The sequence below is a fragment of the Notamacropus eugenii genome, chromosome 6 (assembly GCF_028372415.1).
Source record: "Notamacropus eugenii isolate mMacEug1 chromosome 6, mMacEug1.pri_v2, whole genome shotgun sequence".
NCBI lineage: Eukaryota > Metazoa > Chordata > Mammalia > Diprotodontia > Macropodidae > Notamacropus > Notamacropus eugenii.
This window is the reverse complement of record NC_092877.1, coordinates 131,008,933-131,030,786: the sequence shown is the minus strand read 5'-3', so window position 1 is coordinate 131,030,786 and position 21,854 is coordinate 131,008,933. Positions and strand designations below refer to the sequence as shown.

At 36.6% G+C, this 21,854-nt stretch overlaps 1 pseudogene; it reads right to left on the bottom strand.

Moving 5' to 3' along the window:
* Window positions 1–4,434: 4,434 nt before the first annotated feature.
* Window positions 4,435–9,623, bottom strand: LOC140512138 (phosphomannomutase 1 pseudogene; annotated as a pseudogene).
* Between the last annotated feature and the right edge of the window lie 12,231 nt (window positions 9,624–21,854).

Sequence of the window (21,854 nt, the reverse complement as noted above, 5' to 3'; positions counted from 1 at the left end):
TAGTATTATTATCCTATATCTATTCTTCCCTATCCTCTGATCTATCACCTCCCACTTGGAAAAAAATGAAGAAAAAATTCTTTCTTGCATTTATTTATAGAAAAGTTTTATCTATATCATCTATCTATCTATCTATCTATCTATCTATATCATCTATCTATCTATCTATCTATCTATCTATCTATCTATCTATCTATCTATCTATCTATCTATCTATCTATCTATCTACCTATCTGTCTATCTACCTATCCATCCATCTATCCATTCACCTATCTATATCTATGTATCTGTCTATCTTTCTGTATATCTATATATATATATGTATATATATATACATATATATATATATATACACACACACACACATATTGTTCTCCATCTTGAATCTATCACCTTTTTGTAAAGAAGTAATGCTTCATCATCAGTTCCCTGGCATCATGGTGATTCCTTGTATTAAGTAGGTTTTATAAAGATTTAAAAGTTATTTTTCTTTAAAATTTAATGAGTCTTTGAAAATATGCTTATTAAGTCAATACAGGGACCCCAGAAATTATTTTTGATAAAAGTTTTCAAAGTTGATAATGTCATGAAAACACAAATATCAACTTTACCATCTGGATTTATAAATTGCATATTACTTGGAATTGGCTAGATAATTTGGAACAAAGATGAATCAGAGGAACTGATGAATTAGAACTTCAAAAGTCCTTATTTGTCAATACTAAGAAATGCACTAATTTTTAATTTCTATAGCATCAACCCCCAGGTTTATAACTTGAATGTACCTGCATTGTATATGCTATGTCCATAGTCAATTTCCTAAATGTTTTTAACTAATTCTCCACCCTTTCCAGCCTGTACTACCACTATCTGATGCTATTTTTTTCCTGCTTTCCAGCCCCAGCCTTCTGAGTCATACAGAATTTTGTTTCTTATGTTACTTCCAGTTGTGAATTCTAACACATTTGATTCTAAAATTATCAGAATTTGTGGTGTTCTGGGTTTTATATTATGTTTTCCTTTGATGATTTCTTGAGAGCTTTAAACATAGTTTAAAAATTATGAATAAATATAATTCTTTATATCCAAGTTGATATCCTTTGTTCCTCAAGAGAATCAATGAATTTCAGATCTGGAAAGGATAAAAACAAATTGATAGTCAAACCTACCCCCGGGAATGTAGGAACACTCAAGAGTTCACCTACACAGTCAGGACATATTTCTGATTACCCTGAGTAGTAGTCTCCCATGTGTCTTAGGCAATGTATGAATTCACAAATTAAGGTCTAAATTCACATTTTCTTGAGTCCTAATTGCTCCACTGAAGAGACCTTTTCTCTGACACTGATTCATAGATCAGAGACATGAACTTAAACTGTGTGAAAAAAATGAAAAAGATGGAAAGAGATTACACAAAGACAAGAACTCCATCCACATGACCTCTCTGTGGAACCAGTAGTATTCAAGGACTGACCATATGCAGATACAGAAACTAAAATAAGAGAAGTCCTCTCAAGAGAGCAGAATATATAGGTCATTCTCAGAAACAGGGTGGGCAAAGTAGGAGCCATCAGCAGATAGTTATTTAAAGGAGGAGTTGACACCAGAAAGATACTTCAAGGGGAAAGGAATTAATGCAGTAGGATCTATGATGTGAATGACACTCTGAACTTCTTCTTTCAGTGTTATTGAATCATGTGAATTGCAAACAGTCTTATGGAAAGTGTGTCTTATCATACGAGAAAGTTACCAGATTCTCTAGTAATCCTGGCTTATTTTATCTTTCTAGACAACTTTACTCAGGGTAGTGCTCTAAGTGCATAAGACCATATAGACCCCTTAGGAAAGGAGTAGCTCATTAGAAAGGAGGGTTGCTTTTGTCCCTAGCATTCCCAAATTGTTTTCTCTTGTAGATCCTGTACTTGCAGAGTGTATGAAGTACTTAAGTTCTTTGAAACGATGGAGACCCACCGGCACCAGAAAGGAAATTGCCTTTCCTGTTTACAGGATCAGATGTAAGTTCTATCTTGTTTCTTTTTTCAATAGAACTGGATCAATTCTGTCCTTTATGAGGCTGAGGTGTTTTATATTCTCTTTTTAATGTGATTAAGAGAATGCTCTTAGTGAGGTATGAACAAGGTTTGATGATGCAAACATAGAGAAGAGGATTACATAGTAGATCTAGAAGTACAAGAGACTTGAGATCATAGATCCAGTGCTAGAATAGACCTGGAAATCCATCTAGCATAATACATCACTTTAAGTTGGAAAACTATGACTAATGGAGGTGGAATAGCCTGCCAAAAGTTACTCAGGTAATATAAGTCAAAACTGAGATTTGAACCCAGACTCTGACAAAAGAGCCCATGATAATTTCTCTGAATCATGATACCATCAAAAGTCTATGCCTGAGTTTCGTTGGAGAGATCTAGTTCTGGACAACATTTTATGCAATAATTAATTCTATGTGCATTATACTGATGCTCAATGTAAAATATCATACTTAAATGTCACAAAGCAATTTTTTACAAGATACTCAACAATGTTTTTATCATTTGTTCTTATAAGTTTTAGGTAACATGAACTGAAATAGAAAACTCATCATGAGCTGCCATATTTTGGCTGATTATTAGAAGTGGAGAGGGGGAAGAGAGTCTCCTTATTGTGTTTTCTTCCCCAATTAAATAATAGGCTCGGTCTCTATGTATATGTGAGTCTCCCTCAATTTTTTTTTTTTTTTGTGGAGGGAAGGACCATAATGATTTCCTTATTAGAGGAAGATGATCTATTTATTTGCTATCTGTAGTTTTTTTTAGATATTTCTGCCATGCACTGAATGTTTAAGTGTCTTGCTGAGGGGTCATGTATCTGGTATAGTTGTTACTTTAAAACTTATACACACACACACACACAGAATAGCAGGATAGAAGGATCTTAACTTCAGATGAATCCATCAACATAAATGACAAATACATACATACACACATATATAATACACATGTATACATATATACTCACACCCACTTATATATTCTGTAGAAAGGCATGAAAATGGGAGCTGAGATATCATATAAGAGGAATAGCAAGAAGCAGATGAACGAGAAGATGCAATCAGGAATGTAGCAAGGAAGAAGTGAGAAACGTCAAGAAAACTCAAAGAGGAGAGATATCCAAACAGAGATAGTAAGCAGTATCGAGTTCAGCAGAGAGATCAACACTGAAGATTCAGAAAACATCACTGAATTTGTCACTTGAGGATTGATTGGAAAACTGAGAGGGAGCAGTTTCATTTGAGTTAGGAAATCAGAAGCTAGAGAGTGACAGAGTACATTTAATTGAGAAAGGAAGAAGATGTAGAACAAAAAATTTGACAAGAATGGTGAGTGAGATGTGTGTGTATGCATGTGTGCATGCACATGTATGTGTTTGTGTGTGTGTGTGTGTGTGTATGACTTCAATGAATCAAAATCACTCTGTCATCCCTTGGGTATGAGGAAATGAGTATTCAGAGAGTGTGAAATGTTATGAATACTTTTCTCATCTTATTTAAATAGTTTTTTTCAAGGAAAAGTAAGGAAATGTGTAGTAGCACTAATTTGGGTTAAGGATTATCTATAAGCTAAGTTCTGTTTTGTGGTTTCTTCTACCCTACAATTTTATAGTCTAAGGAAAACACAAGAAATTACTGAGTTCACTCGACTACCTGGTTTCCATAAAAAGGCACACAAATCGCTCCTTTGGGGAACGTAATACTTTTAGGATTGAATTTGGTTACAGATTAGGGCAGCTAGCTGGCACAGTAGTTAGAGACTGGGTCAGGTGGGAAAACCTGAGTTCAAATGCTGCCTCAAATATTTACTAGCTGTGTTATTCTAGGAAATCTCCTTAAATTCTATTTGCCCCAGTTTCCTCAGCAATAAAATAGGGTATAATCATAGCACCTATCTCTCAAGGTTGTTGTAAGGTTCCAATGAGAGAAAATATTTCTGAAGCATTTTGCACAGTGCCTGGAAGAGAATAAGAGTTATATAAATCTTAGTTGTAGTAGTAGTAGTAGTAGTCATGATAATAGCAGCAGCAGCAGCAGCAGCAGCAGTAGTAGTAGTAGTAGTAGTAGTAGTAGTAGTAGTAGTAGGAACAAAACTTTAATCCAGGTCTTCCCAGCCTTAGGGTCAGCTCCTTCTCCTTTGTGCCAGGTTGTCTCTTGGTCATATATTTTAATTATGATTCTTGGGTTTCATTTGGGCTGAACCTTAAAAGATAAGTACAATTTGGTTAGGTGCAGATTGAAGATCAGAAGGGATGACTGGCTTTACAAATATGCCAAACTTATGAATCCTGGGAAGGACAAAATTGTACAGAGTATGAAAAAAGGATGTGAGTAGCCCAATGTGCTCAGAGCATAGAATTTGCCTGGAGATGTTGCCACTTTGATCACCAGGTAGTGTCACCAGCCACTAACTTGATCCTGTTCAAAAAAAGAAAACAATCAGGCTTTGGGAAATACCATATTATTCCTGTAAGTTAAGAATTCTACTCTCTTTGACAGGGAATATAGGTGAAATGCCAACCTCTGGTTCCTGTTGCCTTCCTTCTCTGAGTGAGAGATCTCATTTCCTTAGTTTAAGTGATGTGATTGGTGTGATTTCAGTAACACTGTATACAATATTCAAGTGTGTTTTTTATGTTGACCTCGTGTGTGTGTGTGGGGTGTATATGTATGATGGAAATGGGAGTGTCTAACTTCTGTATGTGAAGATTTCATGACTAGGGCTGCTGAAATTCTCATTCAGTATTATTACTGAGCCTTTTCCCTGTACAGTTCTACTACTTCATATAACCCTAATTGTGTAAGCCTGGAATAATGAAATAGCATCCTCATGAAAACCAATAGGACAGTTTAAATAGTGTATGAAGTGCTCTATTATTTTAATAGAACCATTAAAATTAATAATTAGTATATTAAAAAATATCCTGTTCGTGACTGTGTACTTGTAGCTTCTCATAGACCTAAGTCTTACACGTATAGTAAGTAAACATGCCTTGAACTCAACGATTCAGGAATGCATCTCTAGTCATTCAGTACTGATAAAGTTATTTTTAGAAAGAGATAAATAACACTATTCTTAATTGTTGTTCAAGTTCCAGCACTCGTTAGATGTAAGGACTCAAGAGCTCACCTCCTAGAAATAATGAAAGGATTTTGCCTTCGTTTTCCCCTCCAAATTGATTTCTGTGTTTTAAATTTTCAACAATCACTTTTATAAGTTTCAAACTTTCTCCCCTCCTACCTTCCTCTCTATCCAAGCAATCTTATATGGTCTCTCTCTCTGTGTCTCTCTGTGTCTCTCTGTCTCTGTCTCTGTCTCTGTCTGCGTCTCTGTCTCTCTCTCTCTTTATATATATATATATATATATATATATATATATATATATATATATATATATATATATATATATATATATATGTGTGTGTGTGTGTATATATATGTATATATATATGTATACATACATTCTTATTAAACACATTTTGAAATTGCTCATACTGCGGAGAAGAATTAAAACAAATGGGAGAAAGCATGAGTAAAACTTAACAAAGCCAAACATTGCAAAAGAGAAAATAGTCTGCCTCATTCTGGATTCCAACTCCATAGTTCTTTCTCTGGATGTGGATAGCATTTTGCATCACGAGTACTTCAGAAATGTTTTAGGTGCTTGCGTTGCTGTGAAGGGCTAAGTCTTTCAAAATACAGTCCCCACACACGGTGCCTGTTACTGTCTATAATATTCTCCTGGCTCTGCACAATTCACTTAGCATCAGTTCATATGAGTCTATCCAGATATGTGTGAAGTTTGCCTGTTTGTCATTTCTTATAGCTAAATACTATTCCATTATATTCAAATACCACAACTTGTTCTTTCATTCCCCAAATGTTGGGCATTCCTTTGATTACCAGTTCCTGGCCACCACAAAAAAAAAAAAAAAAAAAAAAAGAGCTGCTATATCTATTTTTGTACATGTAGGTCCTTTTCCATTTTTATGATCTCACTGGGATACGGTCCTAGAAGAGATATTGCTGGGTCAAAGAATATGCACATTTTTATCGCCCTTTGGACATAGATCAAAATTGCTCTCCAGAATGATTGGATCAGCTCACAGCCCCACCCACAATGAATTAGGTTTCCATCTCTGGCACATCTTCAGCATTTATCATTTTCCTATTTTGTCATGTTAGCCAATGTGATAGGTGTGATGTGGTACCTAAGAGCTGTTTAGAGCACTTTTTTCATATGACTATCGATAACTTTAATTTATTTTTCTAAAAACTGTGTGTTCATATCCTTTGACCATTTATCAACTGGGAAATAACTTGTATTCTGGTAAATTTGACTCAGCTCTCTATAACTTTTATAAATGAGGCCTTGTAAATATTGTTGTAAATATTCTTTCCCACTTTTCTGCTTCCTTCCTAATCTTGACTGCATTGGCTTTGTCTGTGCAAAGATTTTCAATTTAATGTAATCAAAATTATCCATTTTGCATTTCATAATGTCCTTTATTCTCTTGTTGGTCATAAATTCTTCTATTCTTTATAAGTCTTACAAATAAACTATCCCTTGCTCCCCTAATTTGTTTATATTATCAGGTTTTATACCTACATCGTGAATGTATTTGGACTTTATTTTGGTATATGGTGTCAGGCATTGGTCTATGCCCAGTTTCTGCCACACTATTTTCCAGTTATTCCAGGAGTTTTTGTCAAACAATGAGCTCTTATTTCAGAAGCTAGGATCACCAGGTGTATCAAACAGTAAATTGCTATATTCATTGAGTACTTTGCCATGTGTACCCAATCTATTCCTCTGATCTACCCATCTATTTCTTAGCCAGTACAAAGTGGTTTTGATGATTGTTGCTTTATAATACAATGTAATATCTGGTATGGCTAGACCACCTTCCCTAGCGTTTCCTTTAATTAATTCCCTTGATGTTCTGGGATTTTTGTTCTTCCAGATGAATTTTGATATTATTTTTTTGTGGATCTATAAAATAATTCTTTGGTTGTTTAATTGGTATGGCATTGAAGAAGTTAATTAATTTAGGTAAAATTGTGATTTTTATTATTTTGTCATTTTTACTCAGCCTACCCATGAGAAACTGATGTTTTTCCAATTGTTTAGATCTGATTTTATTTGTGTGAAACGTATTTTGTAATGGTGTTCACATAGTCCCTGGGTTTACTTTAACAGGTAGATTCCCAAATATTTCATAGCATCTACTGTAAATTTAAATGGGATTTCTTTTCCTATCTCTTACTGTAAGACTTTGTTAGTAATATATAGAAATGCAGATGATTTATGTGAATTTATTTTGTATACTGCAACTTTGATAAATTTGTTTATTATTTCAAGTATTTTTTTTACTTGATTCTCTAAGATTTTCATATCATCTGAAAACAGAGATAACAGTTTCTTCTTTTCCTATTTTAGTTCTTTCATTTTCTTTCTTCTCTTATTGCTAAAGCTACCATTTCTAGTACTATATTGAATAACAGTCGCAGTAATGGTCCCTGTTTCACCTCTGATCTTATTGGAAATACATCTAGCTTATCTCCATTACATACAATGCTCACTGATGGATTTAGGTAGATGCTACTTATTATTTTAAGGAAAGCTCCATTTATTCCTATGTTTTCAAAAGAAATGAGTGTTGCATTTTTTTTTTAGATTGCTGTTGTTTAATAGAATTTGTGACATAATAAAGCTCTCTATTGTTCAGAGCTGTGCCTTTCATCCCTAACCAGAGCTTTTACTTACATATGTACACTCTCTCCAACACAAAAATTGTTTTTTGCTTTTTTTTTTTTTATTTTGTTTTGTTTCTTTTTGCACAGAAAAACAAAAACACTGATTGAGATTCTAGGTGAGGATGGACAGAGTCCTAGCACAAAGGTCAGACACAGAGGGAAGAGATGATATGGTGTGTGGGGAATGTAGAGGCAAATCAGGGTTAGGGTGGTGAGTTCTGGACCTCTCCTTCTAACTCAGCCTGGCAGCCAAGAGACTGGGGGTGTGGAGGGAGGAGGCAAGGAAGTTACCCATTAGCCCACAGCTGTGTGTCTTAGTTAAATGTTATGCCAGGGGGCCAATAGTGGCTTTGAGTGGGGAGAGGGATAAAGGGTGACCAAGGCATTAAATCCCTGCCTTTCAGGACTTCCCTTTTGGGATAGGTGGGGTTCAAGCTCTTAGACATGCAAAAATGAGGCTAGCACCCACCTTCTGTGTAACTTTTGGTGTCCAGCTGGGTGGATTTCATCTTGCTCCTAAGCCAAGGTGCAGCAGAGGCAGGGAAGGACCAGGCCCACAGCCAACACTTCCTAAATGATTACCAATGAACTCTCCCCCACACACCACCTCTATCTCACATACAGAAGCTTGAGTGGGGAAGAAAAGAGAGAAAGAGACACATCTTTTCCTCCATGCCTGTTGTCCCACCTACTTTAGCAACCTTATGACTGACTATAGGGGAGTGTGTGGAAACCTGGGGTCAGTGGTTAGTAACCCAGACTATAGATACCTTGAGGTATAACTTGGGCCAACACGCCCATTTTCTGTCTGTCGGTCCACCATGACACCATGACGAAGCTTGGTTGGGTGCCTTCCAACCCAAGGCCCTTGCTGAGTCCTTTCCAGCAGACTGACAGGGAAGATTTGTCCTCTGTGGGGAAGGGAAAAAAAAAAAACAGGATCAGGAAGAAGGGCAAAGCTCCCTCTCCCGCCCATACTTCTGCAGCCAGCCACATGCGCTGGTGGTGTTCCTAAAATCCCAAGGCGAAGACACATTGGTGTCTGAACCCTCACACTTCACATGCACTATCTGGGAAAATGAGCTCCTGGCATCTCTGTATTGTGCCCTGGGGAGAAACCACATTATGCCTCACTGTTCGTGGTCATCGTAGTTATTGCCATCTGGACTGGTCTTATCCCCAAGGAAGTGGATGGTTTCAAAGTTCCCCTGGTTGAGGAGATCCAGGCAGTAGCGATCGTCCCAGCCTTCAGGGAAGACCTCGAAGCTGATGATGCACTCTCAGGAGAACCTCAGACCTTTGCCCACAAACTCCGCCTTCAAGGTTTCCCCATATTTCACCTGGATCTTTTCTTTCTTGTCCAGCTAGGAGAATTCAATCCTCTCCTCCAGGGTACAGCAGAGGCCAATGTGGGAGATGTTCAGCATCCCATTTTGGAATTCAACGAAGGCCCTGCACTTCTTGAGTATCTTCAACAAGGCCATGTAGTTGAAGCAGAAGTTAATGAGGTCCAGCAGAAGCTTTTCTCCAAGAAGAGAGCTTGGAGAGTAGCCTTCCATTTTTGTATTGCACCGTCCCATTCTTTGCAAAGACACAGTCACACTTTTCTCTGACTTCATACCCTTCTCCCAGGTGTTCTGTGAAGTTGGAGTAATTGAAGCCTCTCACCACCTCAATCTTCACCCATCCCTGAAGTTCCTGGAGGAAGGCCACCACTTCAGGGTCAATTTTCTGGCGAGCCGGGTTGAGAGTCTGGTCCACGTCGAACAAGCAGAGGACACGCTCATTCCTCCGGGACATCTCCTCGTTGGCCATGGCACAGGAGAGTGTCTGGGGCTGCGAGGTCGGCGGGAGTGACCTAGGCTTAGCCAAGCTGGAGGAGAAAGGAGAGCAGAGAAAGGGAGTGGGTGTTGTATTTTGTCAAATGCTTTTTCTGCACCTATTAAGATAATCAGATGGTTTTTATTAGTTTTGTTGTTGACATGATCAATTATGATGATAGTTTTCCTAATGTTGAACCAACCCTGCTTTCCTGATAAAAATCCTACCTATTTAAAGTGTATTATTCTCATGATAAATTGCTGTAAACTTTTTGCTAACATTTTATTTAAAATCTTTCCATCTATATTCACTAGGGAAATTGATCTATAATTTTCTTTCTCTGTTTTTGCTCTTTTCAGTTTAGGTATAAGCACCATATTTGCATCATAAAAGCAATCTGGTGGGACTTGCTCAATTCTCCAAAATGTTCTATGTAGTATTGGAATTAACTATTCTTTAAATGTTTGATAGAATTCACTTGCAAATCCCCCTGGCCCTGGAGATTTTTTTTTCCTTGGAGAGGTCATTGATGGTTTGTTCAATTTCTTTTTCTGAGATGAGGTTATTTTGCTTCCCCTACTATTAATTTGGGCAGTTTATGTTTTTGTTAATATTCATTCATTCCACTAAGATTGTCACATTTATGGGCATACAGTTTTGCAAAGTAATTTCTAATTAATGTTTTAATTTCCTGTTCACTGGAGGTGAGTTCACTCTTTGCATTTTTGATACTGGTGATTGGTTTCTTCTTTCTTTTTTTTTTTTAAATCAAATTGACCAAAGGTTTATTCATTTTATTTCGGATTTTAACAAAACAAGCTCTTAGTTTTATTTATTAATTTGATAGTTTTCTTAGTTTCAATTTTATAAATCTCTCCTTTGGTTTTCAGGATTTCTAATTGGTATTTAATTTAGCTCTTTATTTCTTCTTCTAACTTTTCAACAAAATTTGAACAATTTTCAAGTTATTCTTTTTCTAGCCCAATTCATTGATCTCCTTCTCTGTTTATTCACGTAAGTGTTCAGAGCTATAAAACTTCCTCTAAGAACTTCCTTTGCTGCATCCCACAAATTTTGGTAGGTTGTCTCATTATTTTCGTTCTCTTGAATGAAGTTACTGACTGTTTCAATGATTTGTTGTTTGATCGGCTAATTCTTTTGAATTTAGATTATTTAATTTCCAATTAATATTTGGTTCATTTTTCCATGGCACTTTATTACATTTAATTTTTATTGTGTCATGTTCTGAAAAAGATGCATTGACTATTTCTGTCTTTCTACACTGGATGATGAGGTTTTTATGCCCTAGTACATGGTCAGTTTTTGTGTATATGCCATGTACCACTGTGAAAAAAAGATACATTCTTTTCTTTCCCCATTAAGTTTTCTCCAGAGATATATCATATCTACCCTTTCCAGAATTCTATTCACCTTCTTCACTCCTTTCTTGTTTATTGTGAGGTTAGATTTATCAAAGTCAGTGAGGGGCAGGTTGAGGACTGTAATGTTAATTAGAGTTTTGAAGATCTGCCCCACACATTGATGGTCCTACCCATTAAGGGAATCATGATTAGGGGAGGCCTACACCTTTTGCTAATTTCTAATGCACTGGTTCTCAAGAATTGTGATGCTCTCTTGCCCTGAATAATGTTTAAATACTCTGAGGTGAAGTTTTACTTTGGGGCTTACTCATTGGAAGTTTTTGGCTAAATGAGACTGTGGTAGCCGCTAAGGATCCCCCTGGCTTTGAAAATCCTGATGTTGGTGCTTCTCTCTCTAGTAACTATGCGTATAGGCAGTGGCATCTGTCTGTTGATCTGTGATGTATGTATTACTTAAGGTCAGACAGTGGGAAGCCTGTCTGTTAGCTATCTTTGTTTCTCTGTATTTTCTGTGAAGTTCAAGGTGCTGACATTTTCCCCTGAACTAAGGAAATGATAAATTTGCTTGATTAAAATGATTGTTGACTCCTCAAAAGTTGCTTTCCATTTAGAAAAGTTCATCTAAAAACCTATATAGTAGGCCCTCCTGCGTATATGGGGGTACTTGCTAATACAAGGTCCCCCACTAGTATAGTTTTGCTTTCTATTGCTTCCTGTAATTCCCTTAACTTCTCCTCTAAGAATCTGGATGCTACCCCATTGGTGCACATATGTTTAGTAATGATATTGCTTCATTGTCTATGGGAACTTGTAACAGGATATAGTTTCAATCCTTATCTCTTTTGATTAGATCTATTTTTTTTTTGTTTTTGCTTTATCTGAGATCAAGATTGCTACCCCTCTTTTTCTTTTACTTCAATTGAAGCATAGTATATTCTACTCCAGCTTCTTACCTTTACCTTCTGTGTATTCACCTGATTCAAATGTGTTCCTTGTAAACAGCATATTGTAGGATTGTGATTTTTAATCCATTCTGCTCTCTGCCTGTTTCATGGGAGAGTTTATCCCTTTCACATTCACGGTTACAATTTCTATTTATGTCTTTCTCCTCATCCTATCCCCCCTTTTGTGGTTTCATTTCTCCCTTCCCCTCCTCAAGAGTTTTACTTATAATCAACGCCTCCCACATTCTTCTCTCCATTCTATCATCCCCCCTCCATTTTCTTTCCCTTTTCTCTTACTACTCTTTTTCCTCCTCTCTAATCACCCCTCCCTCCCTTTTCTTTCCTCTTTCCCCTCCTACTGACTGTAGTTCAAGTTAGATTTGTATGAAAACATTATGCCCTCCTTGACCTAAATCCCATGAAAGTAAAGCTCAAACAATGGTCACGTCTCTCCCTTTTTCCATCTAATAGAATACTTTTGTGTCTCTTCACGTGGTGTTATTTACCCTTTTCTGCCTCCACCTTTCCTCTTTTCGCTTCATAACACTTAGTTTTTTTTTTTAATATTACATCAGTTAATTTATATCCACACCCTCTACCTTCATATATTCCTTGTAAGTGTTGTAATAAATATACAATTTCCAAGGTTAACAAGTATCATCCTCCCATATAAGAATGTATACAGTTTGCTCATATTGAATAAAAGGTTTTTCTTTCCTATTTTCCCCCATTTACCTTTTTTCATGCCTTTCTTCAGTCTTGCACTTGAAGACGAAATTTTCTATTCTGCCCTGGTCTTTTCATTAGAAAAGTCTGGAAATCCTTATTTCACTGAGTATCCCTCTCCTTGACTGAAAGATTGTTTTCAGTTTTGCTGGGTAGTTGATCCTTTGTTGTAATCTCAGTTCATTTATCTTACAAAATATCATATTTCAATCCCTTTGATCTTTTAATGTAGAAGATGCAAGGTCCTAAGTGATTCTGACTGTAATTCCTCTATGTTTGAATTGTTTCTTTCTAGCTGTTTGCAGTATTTTCTCCTTGATCTGATAGATCTGGAATTTGGCAACAATATTCCTCAGTGTTTTCAATTTGTGGTCTCTTTCAGGAGGTGATCAGTGGATTCCTCAGAGAACTATTTTGTCCTCTGGATCTTGGACCTCACAGCCGTTTTCCTGGAATATTTATTAGAAGATACTGTCTACGTTCTTTTTTTAATCTTGATTTTTCTGGTAGATCAGTAATTCTTAGATTATCTCTCTTTGATCTATTTTCCACTTCAGTTGTTTTTACAATGAAACATTTTACATTTTCTTCTATTTTTTTTCACTCTTCAGATTTTGTTTGACTGATCCTTTATGCCTCATAGAGTCATTAGTTTCTACTTGCCCAATACTAATTTTTAGTGAAATGTTTTCTTGAGTTAGTTTTTGTACCTCATTTTAAAGCATTTTTTCTCTAGTTACCTTTTGTATATCCTTTTGGGCAATTTTACTTCTTAAGAAACTGATTGTATTTTTAAAATTATTGGTCATTTTTTTCTTCTGCCTCTTTAATTGGGCTTTTAAAATCATTCATGATCTTTTCCAAGAATACTCTTTGAGCTTAATACCAGTTCATATTTCCTTTTCTGGTGTCAGATGTCTGTACTGGGTCAGTGCTGTGCTCTTCTGAATTCATATTTTGTTCTTTCCTGTCACTGTAATAATATTCGCTGATATTTGGTTTTCTAATTCACCACTTGTTCATGGTGATTGCCTTTTTCTTGACTTTTAAAGTGATCTCTGCTTCTGGGGCATAATGGGTTTTGTCCTATGTTTCTTATGATGGGAACTAGGGTCCTGGTTACTGGCTTAGTGTTCTGTGACCTCTACTTGTTTCAACTAGAAACTACATAATGCTGCAGCTTATCTGGTCTTGATAAGTGGTTGAGGTCAGGTGAAGTCTGAGTCTCTGTGAGGTTGCACTGAAACCCAAGGTGTGAGGTGTGGGGGTGGGTTGTTCTGACGGATGGAAGTTACCTCTTCCCCTAGGGCTGCACTAACTCCATCTGCCCTGGTATCTACCCAATTCTCTTGGCTGTGCTAAGCACATCTGGGGTCCTGATATTGGTTCTTATTGGCTCCACCTGCCTTGGTATCAGGATCTCCTGCTAGTCTGCTCAGATGGGGCTTGATGGGATGTTTCCATTTTTTAAAAATATTTATTGATTTTTAGTTTTCAACATTAATTTCAACAAGATTTTAAGTTTCACATTTTCTCTCCATCTCTCCCATCTCCACACCCCAAGACACCACGCATTTTGATTATACCTTCCCTCAATCTGTCCTTCCTTCTTTCACACCTGTCCCTTCTCTTATTCTCATTTCCTCTATTTTCTTGTAGGGCAAGATAGATTTCTATACCCCATTACCTGTACTTCTTATTCCCCAGTTACATGCAAAAACAATTTTTGACATTCATTTTTAAGACTTTGATTTCCAACTTCTCTCCCTTCCTCCCTGGCCACTCATCCTCACCAAGAAGGCAAGCAGTTCAGTATAGGTTATACAGGTATATTCATGCAAAAGACTTCATGAAAGTCATGTTGTGAAAGATTAACTGTATTTCCCTCCATCCTATCCAGTACCCCATTTTTCTATTCTTTTTTTCACTTTGTCCCTCCCCAAAAGTGTTTACTTCTAATTATCTCCTCCTCCCATTTGCCCTCTTTTCTATCATCTCCTGCACACCCCACTTATCCCCTTCTCTCTACTTTTCTGTAGTGTAAGATAGATTTTCATACCAAATAGGATTTACATATTATTCCCTCCTTAAGCCAAATGTGATGAGAGTAAGCTTCATTTTCCCCCCTCACATCCCCCCTTTTCTCCCCCATTGAAAGTTTTTTCTTGCCTGTTTTATGATAGATAATTTGTCCCATTCCATTTCTCCCTTTCTCCTTATATATATAGATAATTTGTCCCATTCCATTTCTCCCTTTCTCCTTATATATTCCTCTCTTACCCTTTAATTTTATTTTTTAGATATCATCCTTTCCTATTCAACTCACCCTGTGCCGTCTGTCTATATGTATGTAATCCCTCCAACTACTCAAATACTGAAAAAATTCTCAAGTTACAAATGTTATACTTCCATGTAGGAATGTAAACAGTTCAAATTTAGTAAGTCTGTTGTGATGTCTCTTTCCTGTTTACCTTTTCATGTTTCTCTTGATTCTTGTGTTTGAAAGCCAAATTTTCTATTCAGTCTGTTCATCAAGAATGCTTGAAAGTCCTCTATTTCATTGAATGACCATTTTTACCCCTGAAGTATTATACTTAGTTTTTCTGCATAGGTGATTCTTGATTTTAATCCTAGCTTCTTTGATTTCTGGAATATCATATTGCATGCCCTTCAATACCTTAATGCAGAAGCTACTAGATCTTGTGTTATACTGATTGTGTTTACACAATTCCCAAACTGCTTCTTTCTGGTTGCTGCAATACTTTGTCCTTGCCCTGGGAACTCTGGAATTTGGCTGGAATATTCCTAGGAATTTTTTTCAGATCTCTTTCAGGCAGTGATCAGTGGATTCTTTCAATATTTATTTTACTCCCTTGTTCTAGAATATCAGGGCAATTTTCCTTGATACTTTCCTGAAAGATTATGTCTAGACTCTTTTTTTTATTATGGCTTTCTGGTACTCCCATAATTTTTAAGTTGTCTCTCCCGTATTTATTTTCTGGGTCAGTTGTTTTTTCCAATTAGATATTTCTCATTGTCTGCTATTTTTTTCATTCCTTTGGCTTTGTTTTATAATTTCTTGATTTATCCTAAAGTCATTAGCTTCCATCTGCTTCATTCTAATATTCAAGGAATTATTTTCTTCACTGAGCTTTTGGATCTCCTTTTTCATCTGGCCAATTCTGTTTCTTAGGTCATTCTTCTCTTCATTGGCTTTTTGGATCTCTTTTGCCATTTGGGCTAGTCTATTTTTAATTTTTTTTTCTTCAGCATTTTTAGGGTCTCCTTTAGTAAGCAGCTGGCATGCTTTTCATGATTTTCTTGGATCACTCTCATTTCTCTTCCCAATTTTTTGCTCCACTTCTCTTACTTGATTTTCAAAATCCTTTTTGAGTTCTTTCATGGCCTGAGACCAATTCATATTTTTCATGAAGACTTTGGATGGAGGAGCTTTGACTTTATTTTGTTCTGTTTGCATGCTTTGTTCCTCCTTGTCACTAACGAAAGATTCTATGGTCTGACTCTTTTTCTGGTTTTTGCTCATTTCCCCAGCCATTTACTTGACTTTTGAGCTCTTTCTCAAGGTTCTTCTCTGCTTTCAGTAGGGGTGGGTGTTGTTCTGTCAGTCAGTTAATCCTCCCACAATTTGAGCCTAGAGCTCCAGAAACAGTAGCTGCAGTTTCTCCTGTTTGTGCTGTGGCTGATGTGGGCTCTTCTGCCCCCCCTCCCCACTCTGCTGTCATGAGACTGAAGCCAGATCACCCCACTTTCCTTCTCTGGTCCCACAATCTTTACCTACTGAACTTTCAATTTATCCTCAGTGTTTTGGTGCCATTAAATCTGGAAACCACCACAGGTGTTTGAGATTCAGTCTTGCTAAGGCCTGCTCAGGTCCTTTCTGTGCACTTGTGGCCCATCCTGGACTGTGCTCTGCTCCCAGCATGGTGTGACAGAGGTTTTCCAGAGGTTTTCTAGGCTGTCTTGGGCTGAGATTTCCTTGACTATCATTCTGTTGGTTCTTCAGCTCCAGAATTTGTTTAGAGCCATTATTTAAATGTATTTGACTGGGCTTGGCGGGAGTACTCTATAAAATCCCTGCTGTTACTCTGCCATCTTGGCTCTGCCCTAATGCTTGCATTCCTGTCCTGGTATCCTTCCATCACATCAAGAGGGCCCCTTCCTGATGGTCTCTCTGGCCTCCAGAGCTAAACAAATATTTACCCCTTCTGCTGGCTCCACTATTCAAAGATTTTTCCTGGGATAATATTCTTTGTATTTTTCAAGGTTAATCATCTTGACTCCCAGAAGAACAAGTAGGTGATTTTCAAAAATTTAGTCTGTAAGCTGATAGCCCCAGGAGTAGTTGCTACAGCTGCTGTTGGCCCTGCACTTCTTTCTCCCCCATTTCTGGTGCACTCCTGTCCTGTGTTGAGTGGTTTGGCAATCTGAACTACTACTGGTGATTCAGCCTGCCCAGGCATTCCCACTACACTGTGGCTGAGTCTATACTGGTGCCTCCTGTGTGCCCTGCTCCCTTCCAGCCTGATGAAAGAGATCCTTTCTATTGATTTTTTGGGTCATCCTCAGCTGGTTATCTGCTACACTTTGTCTCCCAGTGGATTCTGACACTGGAAAATTCATTTAGATTAACTTCTTAGAAGAATCTGAAGAAATTTTTGGATGAGCACAGGTGAGTCAATGCTTTCATTCTGCTTACCTGGTTCAGGCCCCAGATTTAACTCCTTTAGAGGAAGGTATGGGACTCAGATAAAATTTTGTGAGGATCCAGGCACAGGGAATGCTATTCGTTGGGAAATGGTGATTCTTTCTCACAACATCAGAAGCAAGTGTCCTTGATAAAGAAGTTCATTCATTTCTGTCCTATCTGGCATATATATGAGAAATCTGACCATTATATAAATGGTGCACCCCTGTCAAAAAGTGTTGACTGAAATGAGGCAGAAAGTTTATTTGTCATCAGATGGGCTTTGAATGCCAACCTGAGTATGAAGATTAAAAATTTTAATACAGAATTGCATAAAAAACTACTTAAATAATAAATTTTCCTCAAGATTAAGTAAAATCTTAACCAACCTGTTCAGTAATAGTAATATCTATAAATTTTACAAAAAAAGGTTACGAATATTTTCTCATTTAATTTCCAAAATAATACCATAAAGCAGATTCTTTAGGGCAACACTGTCCTATTACAAAAAAAAAAAAAAAGACTTATTACCATATGTTTGAACCATTAGATAGATATGAAGTTTTATTTGAGAATGAAATATTTTCCATTGTACATGACTTAGCTGCAAAATTGAGAGGAATATTCCTGAATTTATTTTAATTATGTTAACCTCTAGCCAAACTGGCATTCAGAATGAAGACCTTATCTACATTGCCATGCAAATATTTAAAAATGTGTCTTGCCTGCCAGTAAATTTGGGCCATGAAGTGTTTTTTCGAATGTGTAGGCCTCTACCCAAATGAACAAATGGTAGTCCTAATACATTCATTGGACAGTGGCAAATGACAAGGAAATTGTTATGAACATATATGACCAATAAGAAAGTTCCCATACAAGTTTGTTTGGCAATATCTGAGGGGGGGAGAGAGAGAGAGAGAGAGAGAGAGAGAGAGAGAGAGAGAGAGAGAGAGAGAGAGAGAGAGAGAGAGAAAGAGAGGAAGAAGAAGAAGAAGAAGAAGAAGAAGAAGAAGAAGAAGAAGAAGAAGAAGAAGAAGAGGAAGGAAGGAAGGAAGGAAGGAAGGAAGGAAGGAAGGAAGGAAGGAAGGAAGGAAGGAAGGAAGGAAGGAAGGAAGGAAGGAAGAAACAAAGAAAAAAGAGGACAAAGGAAATAATGAAAGGAAAGATATTAAACCTTAGCTTGGCATTTGAGACCTCTACTCTCATACAACTCCTCTTGAATGGATTCCACCATTTCTGTTACAGTCTAGTGATATGTTACACTGACCTGCCAGATGCAATAAAAAAGGAATATGAGTGTTTATCCAAGACACAATTGTTTCTCCTTCAGTAACATAGAATCAGATTCCCAGTTTTTAGATTTTCCCTATTAATGTAGCAATATGTTAAAATTCACTATCATTATGTAATCATGTAGTCACAGCAAAGGCTAAAGGTGTCAACAAATTAGAACAATGTTTTCAGATGTAAAGGAAGGAATGTTAATAATTACAATTACTCCAACGTGAAGTATTCAAAAACAGTTTAATATGCTAGAGAGGACAAAACTATTGACTTTGGTCGTTATCATTTCTCTTGAAAGCTTATCCAATGCAAAGTGGTCTTCTTTGATGGAAGATCTGTAGGAGCAACAAGATTCACTGAAGCTAAAAAGAATATGTTCACATAGGTAAGTCACAGATCCATTATAATATTACTATGTTTATGCACATGGGAACCTTGGGGAATATATTTTCTTTTTCATCATTAGTGGAAATCCTAATGAATTTACCATTATAGTCTTCAGTTCAGAAAAATAAACTTTATTTAAGCTAACTGCTGGGATTGATTTGTTACCAGTAAAGTCAGCTGTAACTACCCTGTGTAAAGGAATGGAGGGGGAAAAAGAAGTAAGAATTCATTGATATAACCTGGAGGAGAAACAATGAATGAATATTTCCAGAACCTCCAGGCTACCTTTGTAGTACGTACAAAAATAAAATCTCCTTAAAAAAAATTGAAGGAAGATATCGTACTTGTCATGACCCCATCCTTGTTGATTTTTTTTTGAGACAATGAGGATAAATGACTTGCCTAGGGTCACACAACCCATTGAATTTTAAGATTGGTAAAGCTAATACTCTCTGTAAAACAGTGTTGTAGATAATAGAAAATAATGGTGAAAAATAACATATGCCATACCCTCAAGGAGTTTAATTTTTTAGGGAGGCTATAGCTCATAGACAGAAAAGTATAATAAAAGACTGGATGAAGAATTGATAAGGAAGCAATTGAGATAAAATTTTTGATAAAAGAAAGAGTGAACAAGTTTAGGCTGGATCTTAGAGAAGACCTTCTAGAGAAGGTAGTGCTTGAAGTGATCTGTAAATGAAGAAAGGGGTTTGTAAGAGATGACAAAGAAAAAAGAAAATATTTTTTAGGGATGAGAGATAAGGGAATAAACAAGACAAACGCATTTCCACAAAAATATATTAAGTTCTCACTAGTTGCAAAACACAGTTCAAGGCAGTGGAAATACAAATATAGAAATGAAATACTCATTCCCACCCACTAAGAAAAAAAGAACATGCGCATATGTAAATATAAAAATATGCAAAGCAATTAGCAATAAATATTAATAATAATTATGCCTTATATTTAGAGAGAGCCTTAAAACTTGCAGAGTGCTTTGTATCCATAATCTCATTTGATCAATATTTCATTTGATTTCATTAGAAATTGATTTCTGAGAAATGAAGAGTTAGGAGGAATCAGGAAATGCTTCAAATTGGAAGTTACCAACTTGATCTGGGATTTGAAAAGAGGTAGAGAATTCAAGAGACAGAAACACAAAATTTCTACGTATGAGGGCCAACATCTGCAAAAGCAAAGGGATAGGAGATGGAATGGTGTGTATGCAAAAGAGCAAGGAGAAGTATTTATATGGAATATGGAGGAAATGGAAGTGTTGGGGGTTGAAGGAGGGTGTAATGGAGGAAAGATTTGCAGTACCAGACAGAAGAGTTAGTATTTTATTCTACTGAACCACTGAAGTTTCTTGAGCAAGGGAAGGTCATGGTCAGAATAGCAAACTGGTCTCTGAATATAGGAGCAGCCTGGGGTAATTGGAGGAGTACAGTCCTGAAATCAGAAGGACCTGGTTTTGAAGCTTGTCTCAGCCAATTCTGTCTCTGTGATCATCGACAAGTCTCTTAAGCTCTCTGAATCTCAGGTTCTTTATCTGTAAAATGATGGGGTTGAACTCAATGACCTCCAAGGTGCCTTCTGTTTCTAAAGATATGATCTTATGATCCTTTAATGGAGTTTGGAGAATAGCTAGTTGCATAGTCATATTTCACTGATTAGAATGACTTCTGAGATAAAATTAAATATTAACAAAAATCAAATTTTGAATCACTTATTCTTGTTTGGAATAATAGGAAACATTTTCCCTTGAACAACATTTTCTTGTTTTCTAAATTGGTCTCCTGTAATCGGACCTTTGTTACAGAGGTATCTGTTTTTTTTATACTGTAGTCAGTGCACTATTAATGTTTCATTGTTCATAAGAGTTTGGCAATGGTCCGTGTAATTTAGCAGTTTCTTGCTTGAGAAACAACAAGATCCTGAATATAGTATCCTAAGTCTAAAAGAAACTGGGTTAAAAAAGGTATTTATCAAATTTGAAAGAATCTTAACAAAAGATGTGATACATAAGAAAGTCAAACTTTAGTAAATGAAAACACATTGTTAGAACTTAACCAGGTCAGTAATCAACTGGTACATAAGGGAATTGGCTACCCAAGGCTATTAGACACGGTCCTGTGCTCCCTCAGGAGGCTGGCCTAGCTGGGGTTTGAGGTGTTGGGGTGGAGGAAGTTGTACTAATGTTATGAATTATCTAGAAGAATATAGCCCAGCATCTATGACCTGCTTTCTTTGCTCTCAGTTTTGAGGGGTTTTATCATATACTACAAGAAAGAAAACAAACATCATTTGTCAGGTACTGTGTAAAGCACTTTTTAAATATTATCTCATTGTATCCTTATAACAGTCTTTGTAGCTGGGTGTTATTATTATCTCTATTTTAACAATTAGGGAAACTGAGGGAAACAATCGTGAAGTAATTTGCTCAAACTCACACAGCTAGTAAATACCTGAGGTCATATTTGCACTCAGCTCTTTCTAACTCCAGGCCCAACAATTTATCTCGTATTATGTAGCTGCTTCTATGCCAGAAAAAAGTCAATATAGCTGAACCATAGCATACATGGAAGAGATTAAAGTGGCCCAAAAGTACATAAACTGTACTAAGTTCTGGGGATACAGATAAAAGCTAAAAGGTAGTCCCTTCCTCATGAAACTTATATTCCAATGGGAGAAGGCAGGACATAGAGGGGGTTGCTGAAATAGATAAGTAGATGTTATTTATGAAATCACATAGTGACAAAGTCACAGAAAAGACTGTTAATACTACTATTAATAATAA